Source organism: Lontra canadensis, unplaced genomic scaffold (genome assembly GCF_010015895.1).
Source record: "Lontra canadensis isolate GAN:19392208 unplaced genomic scaffold, GSC_riverotter_1.0 scaffold25, whole genome shotgun sequence".
NCBI classification, from domain to species: Eukaryota; Metazoa; Chordata; class Mammalia; order Carnivora; family Mustelidae; genus Lontra; species Lontra canadensis.
The window spans coordinates 14,908,972-14,927,651 of record NW_022631019.1 but is presented as its reverse complement, the minus strand read 5'-3'; the positions used below and the strand labels follow the sequence as shown (position 1 = coordinate 14,927,651).

The window sequence follows — 18,680 nt, the reverse complement described above, 5'->3', positions numbered from 1 at the left end:
ATATTTGAGATATTTGAGGACGAGAATATGATGTGTTTCCAGTCCATTAATTGATCCCTAGACCACATCCAAAACTGTGTACCAGAGCATTTCAGTCTTCTTGTAATTGCCTTCACTGTATACACTTTGTCATCCCTGGGATTATACCATTTAGTAGTATTCCTGTTTTTCATGGACACTGTGCAAAATTTTACTTAATTATAATGTAGGAAAGAAATTTTTTTGCAGGTAAGTTTTTTTTTTTTTCTGTTTAAAATAAAAAATTAACCAGTGCAGTATTGTATAAATGACTTATATACAACAGTGCAGTGTTGTATAAATTCAGTGATAAATCACTGAATTCTACTCCAGAAACCACTGTTGCACTGTATGGTAACTACCTAAATTTATGGAGCTTCTGTTTGGTGGGGATTGGCATATTAGATTTTTTTTTTTTTTTTTTTTAAAGTAGGCTCCACACCCAGCAGGGAGTAAACAAGGAGCATGAACACATGAGATCAAGGCCCAAGCTGAGGTCAAGAGTCCCAAGGCTTAACCGACTGAGCCATCCAGCGCCCTCCACCCTGCCCCCATTCAGAGCAATTTGTTCCCATCATAGTTTTTTTTTTTTTTTTTTTTACTCTAGTGCCAGTAAGGTTTAAGCCAATTTTTGGCCCAAATGTTCTGATCTCTTTCAATTTAGGTGCTAAAGGCATCAAGTTTTTCTTTTTTGATTGATTACTTTTTTCCCCCCTCAAATGTTTTGCCTTGTATTATTTAATTTATCATTATTATTTTTTAACCACTGAGTCAGAGTCATTGTAGACTAGGGCAGATAGAAAGAATGCAGATCTTTTGAGACTCAAGAGATGTTTTACAATCTTCAGATATTTTGATAATGCACCATTAAGAGGGAATGAGGAGGGTCATGAAGACATCTCAGAAGAAGCCTGGTATCAAAAGGTACAACAGTTTCTAGAGGATTTTATTTACTTATTTATTTATTTAGAAGATTTTATTTGTTTATTTGATAGAGACAAAGCGATAGAGGGAACACAAGCTTGGGGAGTGGGAGAGGGAGAAGCAGGTTTTTCCACCAAGCAGAGAACATGATGTGGGGCTCGATCCTAGAATCCTGGGATCTCGACTCCAGCTGAAGGCAGATGCTTAACGACTGAGCCACCCACGTGGCCCTAGAGGATTTTATTTTTAATTGGGATTAGATTATATGACTCTTAACATTCTATTTCCAGTTAGGCAGTTTTGCCTTCACACGTGGTTTTGGCTTGTAAATTTCTAGCCTCCAAATTTATCATGATATAAGTCTTGCCTGAGTCTGAAATTCAGCATTGCTACTAGTATAAGTGCAATTACACATTATTCACATGTGTAATGCAAACTGGCAGACTAAGCCCCCAGCTGATGTGTTAAATGCACTGGAAAGAAGTTTTTCACACATCTAATTTGTGTTATTTTCTTTTTTTCTTTCTTGCTTTTTTTTTTTTTTTAAGATTTTATTCATTTTTTTGACAGAGAGAGACACAAGAGAGGGAACACAAGCAGGGAGAGTGGGAGAGGCAAAGTTTGTGTTATTTTTTTACATGAAAGTGCTCAATAATATTGGCCTGGACTGTAGTAATTGAATCACAGTTGAACTTGAATTAGTCTAAAGTGAAAAAAAATCTGTTATTTGACCTGGCAGGAAATTTGTCCTGTATGTGTATGCTAACTGCCTTAAGTATTAAGCATTAGGTATGTGAAAGCATATTAAATAAAGAGGTGTTTATTTGAAAAGCAGCAAGTTTACATTTGTGACTAAATTCCAACTAACTTATGACATTCACAAAAAAAAGTTGTCCTCCTTCTCTCACCCTGTACTTCAGAACTGGTCATGAATTAACAGAAAAAGAAGTTACATGGCTTGAATTAGTCACTTGGATTTTGGTTTTCTGATATATAGGGAGATAGAAATTATTTGATGTCTTAATGGTCACATGATTTTATTTTTATTTGGTAATTTTAGAATTTATTCTTTGGCATAAAGCAGTTTTTGTATAATGTAGTGAAAGAAGTACTATTGAGAGTTACCTAAACTCCTTGATCTTTTTGAATTGAAATACAGCTTTGTTTAAGATTCTTTCTAGTCATTAAGCCCATTATTTATAAATACATGAATTCATTACAGGGGAACAGGATGGTGGCCATAAGCTTCTTTGGAATTGGAGCTCAGGGACCTGGGTTGAATCTTTGCTTTGACTGTTTTTTTTTTTGTTTTTTTTTTTTAAGATTTTATTTATTTATTTGAGAGAGAGAAAAAGCACAAGAAGGGGAGGGTCAGAGGGAGAAGCAGACTCCCTGCTGAGCAGCGAGCCTGATGTGGGACTTGACCCCAGGACTCTAGGATCATGACCTGAGCAGAAGGCAGTCGCTTAACCAACTGAGCCACCCAGGCATCCCTGCTTTGACTGTTACTAGCTGTGTGACTGTGGGAAAGCCACCAAATGTCTGTTTTCCTCAGCTTCCTGATCTTTAAAATGGGTTTAAGAGCCATTATTTCAAAAATTGTTTTGAGCCTTAAATGACAAGTACATGTACATGCTTAGCATGGAGTGCAACTTGCAAGGAGTGCTCAGTAGTGTCTTCCTATTATTGTTGTGTTTAATTTTCTCATTCTTCCCCCAGTGCTGTGCCATTACTGAGAGCCTCTTTTCTCAAAAGTGACACCTTTCTCCTTACCTTCAGCATTCTTCTTCATACCAGGAACAGAGTGAGGTGGAGGAGTTAGCCTTTGTTTTTTATACATAGGTGCATGTTCTTACTGAGCTTCGGATTTTAGAATGTGAAACTTTTTCCCCACCCCTCTTTTTATGCTACTCACCTGACTCCTCAGTGGAGCATTGAGGTAGGACTTTGAAGTTACAGATTAGTTTTCAGTGGTCACTTAAGTATTTGGGATATGTAGAAGATCCCATGGGGTATCCAACTAGAACACTCCTATTATTACTCATATGTGTGACAGGTCAATGGATGGACCTAATAGTTTGTGAATTCTACTGAGCTTATTGTGTCTTCTCTGTTATGTACTGGGGAACATGTAGGGAAAATGAAATAGGATTCTTTGAAGATAAACAAAACTTAAATATATACATTAATAATTATGTTTTGCTGTTCTGTGCATTTACTCAGTAAATGCAGTTGACCTTAGAAAAGGGAAAGTTTGGAGGTAAGAGTAGTCATAAAATACTTTGTTGGAGAAAAAGGATTTATATTTGGTCCTGAGGACTAGTTAGGATTTGTGTGAGTTCAGAGGACCTAGGTGATGAAAGTGAGGCAGAGATACAGGAGGGAAAGTGAATATGGCATATTTAGAGAGCTTTGAAGGAATAATAATAAAAACCCCAGAGCTAACATTTATTGAGCACTGAGTCTATGCCAGCTACCGTGTAGAGGATTGACTCATTTAATCTTTAACAGCAATTCTGTTTTATGTATGGGGTTTCTAGACTTGGCCATACTTGGTCATAATGCTGCGTTCTAAGTTTATTTTAATGGAAGAGTTGTGTTTGTGCATAGATGAAGTTCTTTTGTTGCTGTGTAACAAACCATCCCAAAACAGTTGTTAGTGAACATCACAATATTTTCACATACTGAAAACAATGGTGTAGAATAGCTAGAAATGTACTGTAAACAGAACCACAGAAGACCCCCATGTTTCCTTCCAGTTAGTATCTGTGTCCACTGACCTACTTCTAATAGCATAACTTATTTTTTGTTAGGTTTGAAGTCTGTGTGAATCTAATCATACAGAATTTTCTTTTTTGTTTCAGGTTTCTTTTACTGAGCATTGTTTGTGAGATTGATACCAGTTGTATATAGTTGTTCATTCTCATTGCTATGATTTTTTAAAAAGATTATTTAATTGAACTCTTTAAAAGCAAAGTTGAAAGGTTTTTTTAGCACAATAGAACACAAATGGAGTTAAACTTTAAAAAATTTTTTTGTAAGGATTTATATGAGAGTGCATGATTGGGGGAGAGGAGAAGCAGACTTTTTTTTTTAAAGAAGCATTGAAAGTATGTATAAGGTTCTAAGCTTATATAACTAAAAAATAATTTATGGCTGCTAAAGAATATACTGTTTTAAAGGGCAAGTTAGTTGACATAATCTGAAGTATTAGTCTTGTAATAATTTTTTAAAAAAGATTTATTTGAGAGAGAGAGTGCACGTGAGTGTGAGCAGGGGGAGGGGTGGTGCGAGAAGGATAAGCAGATTCTGTGCTGATCTTGGAGCTCTAGTTGGGGCTGTATCCCATGATCCTGAGATCACAACCTGAGCCAAAACCAAGAGTCTGAGGCTTAACTGATTGAGTCACCCGGTGCCCCTGAAATATCAACCTTTAAAATACTACAGGTCGGGTGTTTGGGAGGCTCAGTCTGTTAAGCATCTGACATAGGCTCAGGTCATGATCTCAGGGTCCTGGGATCCAGCCCTGATTCGGGCTCCCTACCCAGTAGGGGATCTGCTTGTCTGTCTCCCTCTCCCTCTGCTCCCCACCCCATGCATGCTCTCTCAAATAAATAAACTCTTTTCTTTTTTTAAGAATAGAACTTTATTTTTTAAAAAAGATTTTATTTATTTATCTGACAGAGAGGGAACATGCGCAGGGGAATGGGAGAGGGGGAAGCTGGCTTCCCGCTGAGCAGGGAGCCCAATGCAGGGCTTGATCCCAGGACACTGGGACCATGACCTGAGCTGAAGGCAGCTGCCCAACTGACTGAGCCACCCAAGCGCCCCTCAAATAAATAAAATCTTAAAAAAAAATTCCTGCCATGTTTTTGTATCGACACAATAAGTCTTCTTTCTCATTTTTCCTTGGAAAAGCCAGCATTAAAGAATTTTATGAAGAAAAATACTGTATGATTGCATTTATATGTGAAATTTAAAACAAAAACAGAACCCCAAAACAAAATTCATAGATAAAGAGAACAGATTGGTGGTTACCGGGGGTGGGTGGTGGGCAAAATGGATAAAGGGAGTCAGAAGGCATAGATTCCCAGTTATAAGATAGATAAGTTGTGCAGATAATACTGTATACCATGGCAACTATGGTTAATAATACTGTATTGCATATTTGAAAGTTACCAAGAGAGTAGATCTTAAAAGTTCTCATCATAAGAAAAAAAAAAACTATTGTGATGGATGTTAACTAGACTTACCATGATGATCATTTTGCAGTGTACATTGCAAAATGTGAAGCTATTATAAAGCTGTATGCCAATTATACCACAAGTTAAAAAATGAATTTTGTGAAGATGGAAGATGATGAACTTTTTGGGGGAGTACAGGGGAATAAGTAGGTTCAGTGATGATCTGAGCTAAGGTAGAAAATCTTGGAGTGAGATTGAAATGAACTTCATCCTAAGGCAGACAGAAAATACCAAAACGGTCATTTTATGTATATTATGAATGAATGGTTCTTTTTAAAATTTATTATTTTATTATTATTATTTTCAAAGATTTTATTTATTTATTTGACAGAAATCACAAGTAGGCAGAGAGGGGGGAAGCAGGCTCCCTGCCGAGCAGAGAGCCTGATGTGGGGCTTGATCCCAGGACTCTGGGATCATGACTTGAGCTGAAGGCAGAGGCTTAACCCACTGAGCCACCCAGGCACCCCTCTAGTCGAGGTTTTATTAGTAGTAAAGCTGACATTTTAATTTCTCTCACAGTTGTTTTTCTCTTACTTAGAACTTTTAAGGGGTGAGTAGAAAGATGATCACATTGGTTCCTTCAAATCTCGAAACATTCTGCTTTTGTCATCCCTTCTAACTTCTTTGGGTTTAACATAGTCACCAGCAGAACTTGGGACCTTAAGAGTCTGGGTCAGGGCTTACTGCTTAGAGGAGAAGAACAAAATGGCCTGCCACATGCACAGTGACACCATGTCTTATCCACTAATGTGAAAAAATGGCAGTAGTGTCCATTTTGTGGGTAAGACAGGTATGTGGGGGGAAGAGAGCATGATCCCTGTACAGTTTTTCAGATTTGGCTCTTGTTTTCTTCCATATAGTTCCCCAAGATTTTACCTGCTCCTATAACTTTAAACCTTATCTTTAAATGATAACAAATCCATACTGTTTCTTTACCTGGACCTTTGCCTAAATACCTGCTGCATGTTTTCTCTTGGATCATCCTGCCATTAGTTCATAGTCCGAAGGGAGCTAGTGTTCAGTCATAAACATCAGCAAACCTAGATTATAATCTTAACTTTGCCGTCAGCTTACTGTGTGGCCTTATTTGGTGGCCTTCCGGAGTTTCACTTTTTTCATCTGTGGAAGAATGTGGGTAGAATTTGGAATTCTTTCTAGCTCTGCCATCCTATGACTTTCTGATCTTTTGTGGACCTCCTGTTCATTTGCAGTACTGGTACCAGTCACAATATAAAATCGTAGAATATTCCACGTACATTCTTGCCTCTGTGTTTTCTTTACTAAGAAAGCCTCTTGGTCTTTTACTTCTCAGTCTTAACCTTCCTGTACAATCCATTTCAGTCTTTTCTTCCTTGTGGATGGTTCCTAATCATTTGTAGTCCACAAATTCTTCTGTAGTCCAGAAATTCTTGTTTTCTGAAGTCCTACACAGTCACTGATGTTATGGATTGGCATTCCTCAGAAAACTTCTTGAATGATTATTTGTTATACACATATATAATTTAACCAAATTGTAAGCTCTTTGAGGATGAGACTGTGTTTTGTAGTATAATGCCCAGCATGGATGTACGTTTACTAATTCCCTTTTACCCTTTTATATTCTAGTTGCCTAGTGTATTCTTTGTCCGTAATAGCCATTCACTCTTAGCTTTTACAGGTTGCTTTGTGGTCACCCTCGCTAATAGTTAGAATAGATATCTATCATAGTTCAATAGGAGATTGAGATTTGATAGCCTATAAAGGGAAAAACCTGTTTTTCCCCCCAAAATATATTTAGTATGACTGTTAGTGCAGATTACATTGTGAATTTGTTCATAACATTAAACGAAACCATCCGTGCCCCTTTTTCTTTTAACACTTTTGTTTTACAGTTTTTAATTTGTTTTGTTTTTGAGTATATGAAGATTAAAACCTTAGGATGAAAATGTCATTACCAAGATGTTGACTTACTGTTAACTGATTTTATATAAACTCCAAGAGGGTGGGGTCTTTGTTGTTACTCACTTTATCTCCTATTCCTAAAAATGTCTGGCATGAAGTAGGCTCTTAATAAATATTTGTTGAATGATGAATGAGTGAATGAATGACTAAATCTTAACAGTACTGAAAGTATTTCTGTTCTCTGTAGTCCTCCGTTGCATTTGAGCTGAAGAATGTAATATCTCACTGTATCTGTTTCTTTTGTGTGGGAAGGCCAGATGAAGAGTGGGTTTCCATCCTCACTTGAATTTGGCTTGTGTCTGTTTTTCAGCTGGTGTGGTGGATAGGACTGACTGACAGGATAGGCTGGGTTGGTGATCCCAATGAGGTTGTCAGTTAAAGCGTTTGTCAAAAAGTAGGATCAACGGTATAGGGCCAAAATAGTGGTGTGAGGATTGTCCTAGAACTAGGAATGCTGAGAATATACAGTGGATTGGGCAGATGGTGGGTGGTCTGGAAGAGCTCTGGAGATGAGTTGTGGATAACCTGCAGTGATTCTTTTCCTGGGCTCCATAACAGATTTGAATGATCAGGTCAGGATCTGTCAAAGGAGTAACATTTTTCTTTTTAAAAACATTAGAGACACAATTAGAGTATACACCAACAGTTAGGAAACACTAATAAAAAGGAATGTGTCTCCTGCTGCTCTGACCCTAAGTGTTTCAGACTTGAAGATTTTACTTTTATTCTAGCTATATATAAACACTTGAGGAACAAAATAATTCTGTATGGTTTTTTGTGTGTGTGTATTTGTGTGTATAATATATATATATATGTATTTTTTAATTTTAATTTTTAACTTTTATTATTTTTAAGGATTTTATTTATTTGAGAGAGAGTGTGAGCAGGGAGGAGAGGGAGAAGCAGACTCCCCACTGAGCAGGAAGCCTCATGCAGGGCTTGATCCCAGGATCCTGGGATCATGACCTGAGCCAAAGGCCGATGTTTAACCAACTGAGCCACCTAGGTGCCCCTATATGTATTTTTTTTTTTTTTAAGATTATTTTAGAGAGAGAGAGAGAGAGAGTGAGTGCACATGCAAGAGCTGGGGGAGGGGCTGAGAGAAGGGGAGAGGGAGAGAAATCCCAAGCAGACACCCTGCTGTGCATGGAGCACGATGCATGTATTGATTTTAGGACCCTGAAATCAGGATGGAGTTGAAATCAAGAGCTGGGCACGCAACCGACTGAGCCATCCAGGGTCCCCAGATTTGTGGGTAGTTTTGAAATTTTCTATTTTACAAAGTTTTGGTAACGTGCTTATAATATGAAAATCGTAAAAGAATCAGTGGCTACTTTTATTTTTCTTGGGTAGCATTTTTTATTTTTTAGTTTTTTATAAATTTTATTTATATGAGAGAGAGAGCAAGCATGAGCAGGTGGGAGAGGGGCGCAGGGGGAGAGGGAGAAGCAGATTCCTTGCTGAGCAGGGAGCCTGACACAGATCTTGATCCCAGGACCCTGAGATCATGATCTGAGCCAAATCAGATGCTTAACCACAGAGCCGCCCAGGTGCCCTTAGTGTGTATATTTTTATTGGCTCCATTGTGTGAAATTATATGCTGAAAATGGTCTTTGCAGATGGAAAATTAGACCACATGGTGCTGTTAGTTAACACTTAGTACATTTATTTTCTCTATTTTGCAATTTTTCTCTCGTGTAATAATCATCATGTTTTCATAATTGTGAATGACCCATGTTAGGAATTTCATTCTCCTTTCTTAAACCTATCGTGATCTGACATTTTAGATGAATTTAGAAGCAGTTTTTAAGAGTTGTTAAAAATGAAAGTGTACGTTTATGTATAGAATATTTGTGGGAAGATGTGTTAGAAACTTGACTGTGGTTACCTGCAGAAGAAGACTTTCTACCTCAGATCCATCCCTGCTGGTACTTTCTACTTTATATCCTCTGCGCCATTTGCAGTTTGTTTGTTTAAGGGTTATCAAGTGCTCTTGTAAAAACTAGTTATAGTTATTAGCCCAAGAGAGCTACTGACCTACAGACTGTGGTTATATCTGTAGTTATGCCTTATTTTTAAAATAAATAATTTTTGCTCCTTCCTTTTATTACCAAAATATATTTATTTACTAAATAAATTCAGATGGTTTTCTTTGTTCTTATTATACATTCTTATTTTTATTTTTTTAAGATTTCATTTATTTGGCAGAGAGAGAGCATAAGCAGGGAGAGCAGCAGAAAGAGGGAGAAGCAGGCTACCAGCTGAGCAGGGAGCCCGATGCAGGGCTTAATCCCAGGACCCTGGAATCGTGAACTGAGCTGAAGGCAAATGCTTAACCATCCGAGCCACCCAGGGGTCCTCTATTACATATTTTTAATTCTCACCAAAATACCATTTCACTTCAGAAGTCAGTATGGTTTCCAGAAAATTGTTTAGAGGCCCTTTGGGACTAGTAGAAGATTTATTCATTTGCAAATTATGATCCAGTAAAATTGAGGTTGCAAACTGTATATGAATTTGGCTTTTTTATTTTCTACTGTCTGTGTAAAGGACATTGAGCTGTGTGGCCTTAACTTCTGAGGCTATCTTCCCCTACCCTCCTTCATTATTACACGTATATTTTGTAAGATTATCTCCCAGGACTTTTCCAAATTGCTGATTTTATAATATCCTACTCATTTCAGCTCAAAAGATAGAATTCAGTGATTCTTAAAGTAGTGTTACAAGCAAAATTTCTATTTAACCAAAGTCTGCATAACTCTCAGAATAAATGTAAATTATTAAAATACATTTGCAATTGGATTTGCTTCTTGGAATGCTAAACTAGTGCTGCTCAAAATCATCCATATGCATGTATAAAATCTTGAGTCATGAGTGGGATTTTGAAATGAAAATTTCCAGCACTAAAGACATTAACTAGGGCTGTGTGTGTGTGTGTGTGTGTGTGTGTATTTTCAGCAAATCAACATTTTCATTTTTAATCATAATACTGGAAAATGAGCCTTTTGTTTAGAACTTCAAAAGAAGTAGTGTCTTATGCCAATTGTAGCTTCATAGAAATTATACAATGGGTTATCAGTCAAATTTAATTAGACTATGACAGCTTCTTTCACTAACTTCCCTCCAGTTCATTAAGTTATAGCAATGATGAAAATGGTTGTGGTCCACACCCTGAGGGTGTACAGTTTTCGTAGTAAGTAGAGTAAAAGAGTGCGCTGAAACGGACTTGAGAGGTCCTTTTTTTGGTAAATAGAGTAAACAGAGTGCGCTGAAACAACTTGAGCTGTTGCCTTTGTTAGAGAACTTACGCTGCTTATTTGTTTTTTTGAAAAACATTTGAGCAAAAAAAAAGAAAAGTCTTTCCTTTTTTTTTTTTTTTTAAGTTTTTATTTATGTATTTGTCAGAGAGAGAGCACACAAAGCAGGGGGAGCAGCAGGCAGAGGGAGAAGAAGCAGGCTCCCTGCTGAGGAAGGAGCATGATGTGGGACTTGATCCCAGGACCCTGGAATCACGACCAAGCCGAAGGCAGATGCTTAACCGACTGAGCCACCCAGGTGTCCCTGAAAGGTCTTTCTTAATTTAAACTTTTCTGAGTACAAGGGAGGAGATTATTATTGCTGGAGTCCAAATTGGAAGCCAAAACACTTTATTTCCTTTGTGGTTTTCTGAATGAACTAGATTGAGAGGGTCAATGTGAAATAGAAATCCATGTCCTAGAATTTTGTTCAGTAGTAAAGTAAGATGTAGTGTAATGAAGGCACATGAATGTCTCCCACCCCCACCATGAGTGCTTTTTTGCTGGTATGTATTAATAGACGACTGGGTAGCTGCATGCTTGGGAGCTTTTCTGTGCTTTTACAGTCTTCATCCTTACTGTAGCCAGGCAGCTGAGGAGACATCCCCTAAAGAGGCAGAACTCCCATCCTCCCTCTTCTGCCTCCCCCCCCCACCCAACTATATACTAGGACATTCAATGGTCTTGCATTGACCAGAAAGACAAAGAGTGCTTTCATACTCTGGGGAGTTTAGCCCAAGCCGGTGTTCTGGGCCTTTGTTAGGGCTTGCGCTAGCTTTTCTCTTTCACCACCCCCAGTCTCATTGTTCATACTTCGTAGTAGCAACAGGATCAGTTTTAGAATTTTACCTTGTTACTTAAAAATAAACAGTTGCAAAAGCGAAATCCAGTATCTTGTAATGAAAAATGTAAAGAAAAGCAAAGTTTCATTTTCTCTCATGGTTTTTTTGGTAAAGAAGATGCCATTACTAGTAAGTGCCATTATTCAAGACTTGATCTTGTTGACATTATTCTTTGTCATTTAAAAAGTCAAAATAAACTTTCTTTTTTGTATGGCTCTATCTCATCTAACTCATTGTTTTTGTTGTTATTTAAATTCAATTAGCCAACCTATAGTACATAATTAGTTTCAGAGTAGAGTTTAGTAAGTCATCAGTTGCGTGTAGCACTCAGTGCTCATCACACCACCTGCCCTCCTTAATGCCCATCACTCAGTTACCCTATCCCCCCACTCCTCTCCCCACCAGCACCACTAACTCATTGTTGATGCTTGATATTCATTCATGAGATACAGATAGGACTCTCTTTCACCAGGGTGCCTAGCTGGCTCAGTTGGTTAAGCTACTGCCTTAGGCTCAGGTCATGATCCCAGGGTCCTGGGACCAAGCCCCATGTCAGGCTCCCTGCTCAGCAGGGGGCCTGCTTCTCCCTCTCCCTCTGCTACTCCCCCTGCCTGTGCTCTCCTGTTCTCTTTGTCAAATAAATAAAACCTTAAAAAAAACTTTTTCACCCATGTCTGCTGGTTTTATTGTTTTATGTTTTATTAGATAATATGAACTTCTTTTATTAGATAATATGAACAGTTATATGGATTATTCAAAGAATGCTTCTTGCCCCAGTTGACAGGAAAAAGTAAATAGTGTTGCATTGATTATATAAATCATTAGTATGAAATAAGCAAAAGTTATTTCTTTTTTTTTTAAATTAACATAAAATATATTATTTGCTTCAGGGGTACAAGTCTGTGAATTATCAGTCTTATACAATTCACAGCACTCACCATAGCACATACCCTCCCCAATGTCCATAACCTGAACACCATATTCCCCCCCCACCCCTCCCAGCAGCTCTCAATTTGTTTCCTGATTTTATTAAACCCCAAATGTCTTTTGATCGGTGTCCTATGAACACCAATTTTATGGTTTTTTATTTGCTTACCTGTCACTCATCTTACTCTTAGACAAATTTGTTAACATAAACTTAGTGTCACAGTTCGTTACCCTTGCCACTACATAGTGTCTGCTGGAAAATGTGAACATTTTAAGTTCTGTTTAATAATCTCAGTATTAGATATGTGTACTAAATGTTTAGATGCTACGGCTTTGATAGTACATATCCTATGAAGGGAATATAATATACAACATGGTGAAAATTTATTCACAGTTAACGTTACTTAAGCTGTTACATAAATATGTAATTGAACTCTGAGGGAGATTCTCTATTGCTTTGTCATTGGTTCTGCTGCTATTCTGATTTTTTTTTTTCCTTGTGAATTTGTTTTTATTGGGATATAAGGGATGGGTTGGGAAATGTCATGTGGGTGATGCCCACCAGGTAAATGCCCATTCTCATCTTCCTGGGCTAGCTTCTGGAGCTTTCTTCTTTTCTTGGAGCTGCTGCTCTTGCTGCCAGCAGCCTCTTCAGGTCCACTGCTGAGTGGCTCCTCCTTGGAAGAGAATTTTTGTTGGGGATGCCCCTGTTTCCTGCCTCTTCAGCATCACTAACTGGTTCCTCTTTGGGGAAAGATTTCTTCCTCTTGGGAAGACTTGTACTGCCAGCTGTCTCTCTAGGATCAGTACCAACCAGCACCTCCTTGGAAGGAGCTTTCTTTTTCATTAGTTTTGAGACCGAGACAGAGCCAGCATGCTCTGCATTCCGTTCTCCTGTGGAGTCTCCCGGGCTTTTTGCTTTTTCTTCTTTTTGGGTCTTTCATTTGTCCCCTCACAGTCCTCTGGGGTACTCTTGCTGTTTTCCAAAGACACAAGGGTGAGGGCAGCCAGCCATTTCTTCTCTTCCTTTAAGCCTTTCTTTACCTGCTTCTCCGCTTCCTCACCATGTCAGCAGCCGCTTCCTCTACCTGAACCATTGCCTCCTTCATGACATCCAGATTCTTCTGTGGAATCTCTCCTGTCTTGTAGAAGGACAGATGCTCCTCAACTTGTTCTTGAAGCTTCTCCCCAAATACATTTGTGGGCACCTCAGAGAAGCAGTCACTTCGTGAGGTGGTACCGCATTTGTCTGCCAGGTATCGGGAGACGTGGCTTTTGTTCTTGGCAGCTGCCTTGGCTAATGAAGGTGGAGTGGAAAATGAGTCCATATTTTGTTACCCCTTGTCTTCAGGGCTCTGGAAATCTGGTCCCTTTGCTGGACCCTGGGAATCACTGAGACACCAGTGCTATTATGCTCTTGGAGTAATTGCTCTTGGAGATTAATACTAGCCGTGGTTTAATGTATGCCCAATGTATACCATGCACTGGGTTAGATGCCTTATGTAAATCCTCTAACCTGTTTCTTGACCCTATGAAGTGTAGGTACGATTATTGTCCTCAATTTCCAGTTGAAGACACATATTAATAAAGATGTTAGGGGCACCTGGGTGGCTCAGTGGGTTAAAGCCTCTGCCTTCAGCTCAGGTCATGATTCCAGGGTCCTAGGATGGAGCCCCGCCTCAGGCTCTCTGCTCAGCGGGGAGCCTGCTTCCCTTTCTTTCTCTGCCTGCCTCTCTGCCTACTTGTGATCTCTGTCAAATAAATAAAGTCTTTAAAAAAAAAGTTAAATGTAACTTCCCCAGAAGTTACAAAGGTAGTAAGTGAAAGAACGGGAATGGTAAAATCGCGTTTGTGCTCTAGACTGTGATGTGAGTAAACTGCCTCCCGAGTTAAGTGTTTTTGATCTATTTCAGTTAAATTCTGAGCTTCTAATTGAAATATGTTTAAGTTCTTTGAATCCTAGATGTTGGCTGACATTATTGGTTCAAGTTTATAAAGAGCTTTGTGTGGGATGTATACGATTCAACTCCAGAGTTCTTGTCCTAAATTGGAGCCACTGACTTGGTCCATCTCAGTTGTACCCATTCCAGAAAGACATCTCATGAGGTGTGGGTGTTTAACTGCTTAAGATGAAGCTAGAGAAAAGGAAAAGAGGTTTAAGAGAAGTAAAGAACAAGTGAGTTTGTTTTCCTAGTGGTTTAAACTGTGCCGGTTAGTGAGGCTGTGTTGAAAGGGCATCGAGTGTAAGATCCAAAAGATGAGTTGAAGATGGAGAGCTACGTGACCCTGGGCTGAGGCCTAGACGGAATGGCTACACTGGGGAAACAGTATTAAAGGTTGCTACTGCTACATTTATTTTAGCATTTTATACTAGGGCTAACGGAATGCATTCCAGCATAAATACCAGTTTGTTCTTTTTTTTTTTTTTCCCCAGAAAGAACTTTAATGAGTAATCATATTTCCTTTCTCAAATGCACAGTAGTTCTCTGTCAGTGTGAATGAAAAGCCCTTTGGATTTTTTTCATGACCTCATTTGATGACCATTTTTTCATGAATTTAGCATAACTACATTTATGGGGTTCTCTGGTGCCCTGACTTGGAGCAGTGTGCTTCTGGCCTGCTTACCTAGATTTATAATGCTCTGGGATTTTTATTTTGGATAGTAGTAGTATCGAAATTCTGCTCCTGGCATTAGTGAGCCCTATATGAAAGAATATGGTTTTCATAGGATAGCATGCTTTTTAGAGAGAGATGAGGTCAGAACTATTTTAATAATTGTTCTGAGGTATTTTTTCCTTTTTCACTTTATTGACATCTTCACTGATGGTGTAAAATCATAGGTGGGTCACACTGCTGGAGCCTTAGAATGAATCAAGATAGTGGTACCAAACTGTCCTCAGAATTACTGTATTCTTCACCAACATGCATTCTCAACGAAAAACAAAGGTGCCAGTTTCACTTAATATCTTTTTTTTTTGTCTTAATATAGTTCATGAAACAGTAAAACTTGTTTTGTTAAATCTTGACCCTTCAGTAGACGTCTTTTTAATGTTCTGTGTGAGGAAATGGGAGGCATGCATAAAGCACTTCTGTTACATAGTTGTCTAATAATGGCTTTTTAAAAAAGATTTATTTATTTATTTGTCTTAGAGAGAGTGTGTGCATGCACTAGTGGGAGGGGCTGATGGAGAGGGAGAGAGAATCTGAAGCAGACTCCACACGAAGCATGGAGTCTGACATGGGGCTTGATCTCTCGACCCTGAGATCACAACCTGAGCCAAAACAAGAACTCGAACACCTAACTGACTGCATCACCCAGGCCTCCCTCCAGTAGTGGTTCAGACGACTTGTGTGAGTGAGTTGCAGGCAGAACTAACCACTTTTTCAGAATTTAAATTAAAAAAATTTTCTTTAGAGAGCGCATGAGCTGGGAACAGACAGAGGGGAAGGGATATAGAGAATCTTAAGCAGGTTCTGCACCAGTGTGGTGTCTGATGCTGGGTTCCATCTCATGAGCCTGTGAGATGACCTGAGCTGAAATCAAGAATCAGATGCTTAAATGACTGAGCCACCCAGGCACACTTAACCACTCCTTTTGTTTTGTTTTGTTTTTTTAATTTCAATTCCAGTATAGTTAACATAGAGTGTTAGTATTTCACTAACTGCTTTTTTATGTAACGCCATTTTAACTTGAAAGAATGATAAACTGTATTCCGACTTGGATATTTAGCAGACATATTTTCAGAAATAAATGAGTGTGCCTGTCACTTCACTGAAAACTCTTGACAATAATAAAATTATAGGTTTCAAGTGAAAATTAGAATATTGGAAACTTGTATTTGCTACCATGAGTTTGACAGCTTCCCAATACTTTAATAGACTTTTCTGAGGAAATCAGTGGTGATACTAACAGATTTTGTTTTACTACTGTACAATGAAATGTGTCGACATTTGGAAAACATGCATAACTTAATGTAACAACATTTCCTAGGTGATCAATACAGATATTCCAGAATTATGTGTAGGTGAAAGATCCACTTAAAATGCAAATAAAACAACTAATTTTAATTTAACTGTGTGAAAAGTTAATATGGTTTCAGATTCCATATCATCTCTAATCCTTAAGAACTACCACTTGTCAAGTTTTGGTGTAATAGCAAAAAAGAATATCCACAGTTATCAGGAAAGGCTATTAATATATTTTTATTTTTTAAAATTTATTCTTTTTAAAGATTTGTTTGTTTATTTGACGGGAGAGAGACAGCAAGAGAGGGAATACAAGCAGGGGAAGTGGGAGAGGGAAAGGGAGAAGAAGGCTGAGCAGGGAGCCGGATGTGGGGCTTGATCCCAGGAACCTGGGATCATGACCTGAGTTGAAGGAAGCCACTTAACAACTGAGCCACCCAGGCACCCCAAGATTAGATTTTATTCATAGACTTCAAAATAACATGTTGCAACTGAATGCAGAAGCACATGTTAAGATTTCACCTGGTCTAGTAAACTAGGTATTAAAGACATTAAAGAGGTTTGCAGAATTTAAAACAATGCCAGTGTTTCCCCTAAATTAAAATAAAGAATGTTACTTATATATATATATTTTTTAAAGATTTTATTTATTTATTTGATAGACAGAGATCACAAGTATGCAGAGAGGCAGACAGAGAGAGAGAAGGGGAAGCAGGCTCCCTGCCGAGCAGAGAGTCCGATGCGGGGCTAGATCCCAGGACCCTGGGATCATGACCTGAGCCGAAGGCAGAGGCTTAACCCACTGAGCCACCCAGGCGCCCCAAGAATGTTACTTATATTAACATGTAATTGTTTTATTATTGGTACCTCAAAATAACTTAATATTCAAAAATTTTCTTAGTTTTCTTTTTTTTAATATTTTATTTATTTATTTGACAGACAGAGATCACAAGTTGGCAGAGAGGCAGGCAGAGAGAGAGGACGGGAAGCAGGCTCCCCGCTGAGAAGAGAGCCTGATGTGGAGCTTGATCCCAGGACCTTGGGATCATGACCTGAGCTGAAGGCAGAGGCTTTAACCTACTGAGCCACCCAGGCACCCCAGTTTTAATTTATTAAAAAAAAAATAATTTTATTTATTTATTTGACACAGAAAGTCTGTAAGGAGGGGGAGTGGCAAGGAAAGGGTGAGGGAGAAGCAGGCTTCCTGCTGAGCAGAGAGCGGGACTCAGGGCTTGATTCCAGGACTCTGGGATCAGGACCTGAGCCAAAGGCAGATGCTTAACCGACTGAGCCACCCAGGTGCCCCTTAGTTTTAATTTCTGTTGCGGTAAATGTACATAGATAAAACCTATTTAAGCCAAAGCTGTTTAGGTTCCATAATAATTTTTAAGTATGAAGGTGTTGAGACCATAAAGTTTAGAAACACTGAAGTAGATCATCTCAATAATTAAAACTGTCATTTCTTAATCCTTCTATTTTAATGAAGCTATTTTTTAACAGGAGGAAAAAAATTTCTTATCATAATCTATTAATTTAGATTTAGATTTAAATTCTTTGTTAGGGATTATATCCAACACTTCATATGTGTTATTTAATTTTCATCAGTATTGGTGCTATTATTATTCCCATTTATAGATAACAAAATCAAGTCTCAGTAACTTTAAGTGACTTGCCAGAATCATACAGCTAGTCAGGATTTGAATCTCGCATCTTAACATCAGAGTTCATATTCTTTTTTATTTTTTTTCCTGAATAAGACTACGTGCTCACGATGAGGGGGGAGAAGGGGCAGAGGGAGAGGGAAAGAGAGAATCTTAAGTAGGCTCTGTGCCCATTTTGGAGCCTGAGTCAGGTGTTGATTTCTGGACCCTGAGATCATGACGAGTGAGCAACCCAGGAGCACCCCAGAGTTCGTATTTTTTTGTTTTTAAAGATTTATTATTTTTTTTTAGAGAGAGAGAAAGAGAGTGCACATGTGGGAAGGGGTTAGTGGGAGAGGGAGAAAGAGAGAAGCAGACTCCCTGCTGAGTGCGCAGCCCTGAGGTAGGGCTTGATTCCAGGACCCTGAGCTGAAATTGAGAGTCAGATCCTTAACCGACTGAGCGACCCAGATGTCCCTCAGAGTTCAGATTCTTAATCACATAAAATGTTTGTCTTTATTGCCTACTTTTCTCTTAGATTTAATTTCAGTTAATATTAAGTTATATCTAAGCTGATACTTATATAATATCCTCATTTATACTGTTTTGTGTCCTTCCTCTTTTGTCATAAAGTTTTTCTTCTGTTCTTTTTAAAGGATAGCATGGAAGTCAAAGACATGGGGAATGGAAACAGTATCAGTTGAAATTCTGCCATATTCTAGGACGTGTACATTGAGCTTAATCTTCATAATAATTTTGTGAAATGGCTGTTGCTATTTATGAGGAATTAGGGGGTTGGAGATTCAAAGTCAGGTCGTACTCTCCTAAAAGTGGTTACTTACTTTGCATTCTGTCTGCTTCCTCCCATGCAACGTGAGT

At 38.5% G+C, this 18,680-nt stretch overlaps 1 protein-coding gene across 18 annotated transcripts in view; it reads left to right on the top strand.

The window, feature by feature from the left end:
* EIF4G3 (eukaryotic translation initiation factor 4 gamma 3) overlaps nucleotides 1–18,680 on the top strand; it is a 338,175-nt gene that overhangs the window by 64,924 nt on the left and 254,571 nt on the right. The window contains exon 1 of one of the 18 annotated variants that reach the window (XM_032863669.1): nucleotides 16,977–16,987. The exons of the other annotated variants lie outside the window; for them this stretch is intronic. The gene's annotated coding sequence lies outside the window, so the exon portion shown is untranslated. Of the gene's footprint in view, nucleotides 1–16,976; nucleotides 16,988–18,680 lie in introns of those variants that run through there. 18 annotated transcript variants of the gene reach the window in all.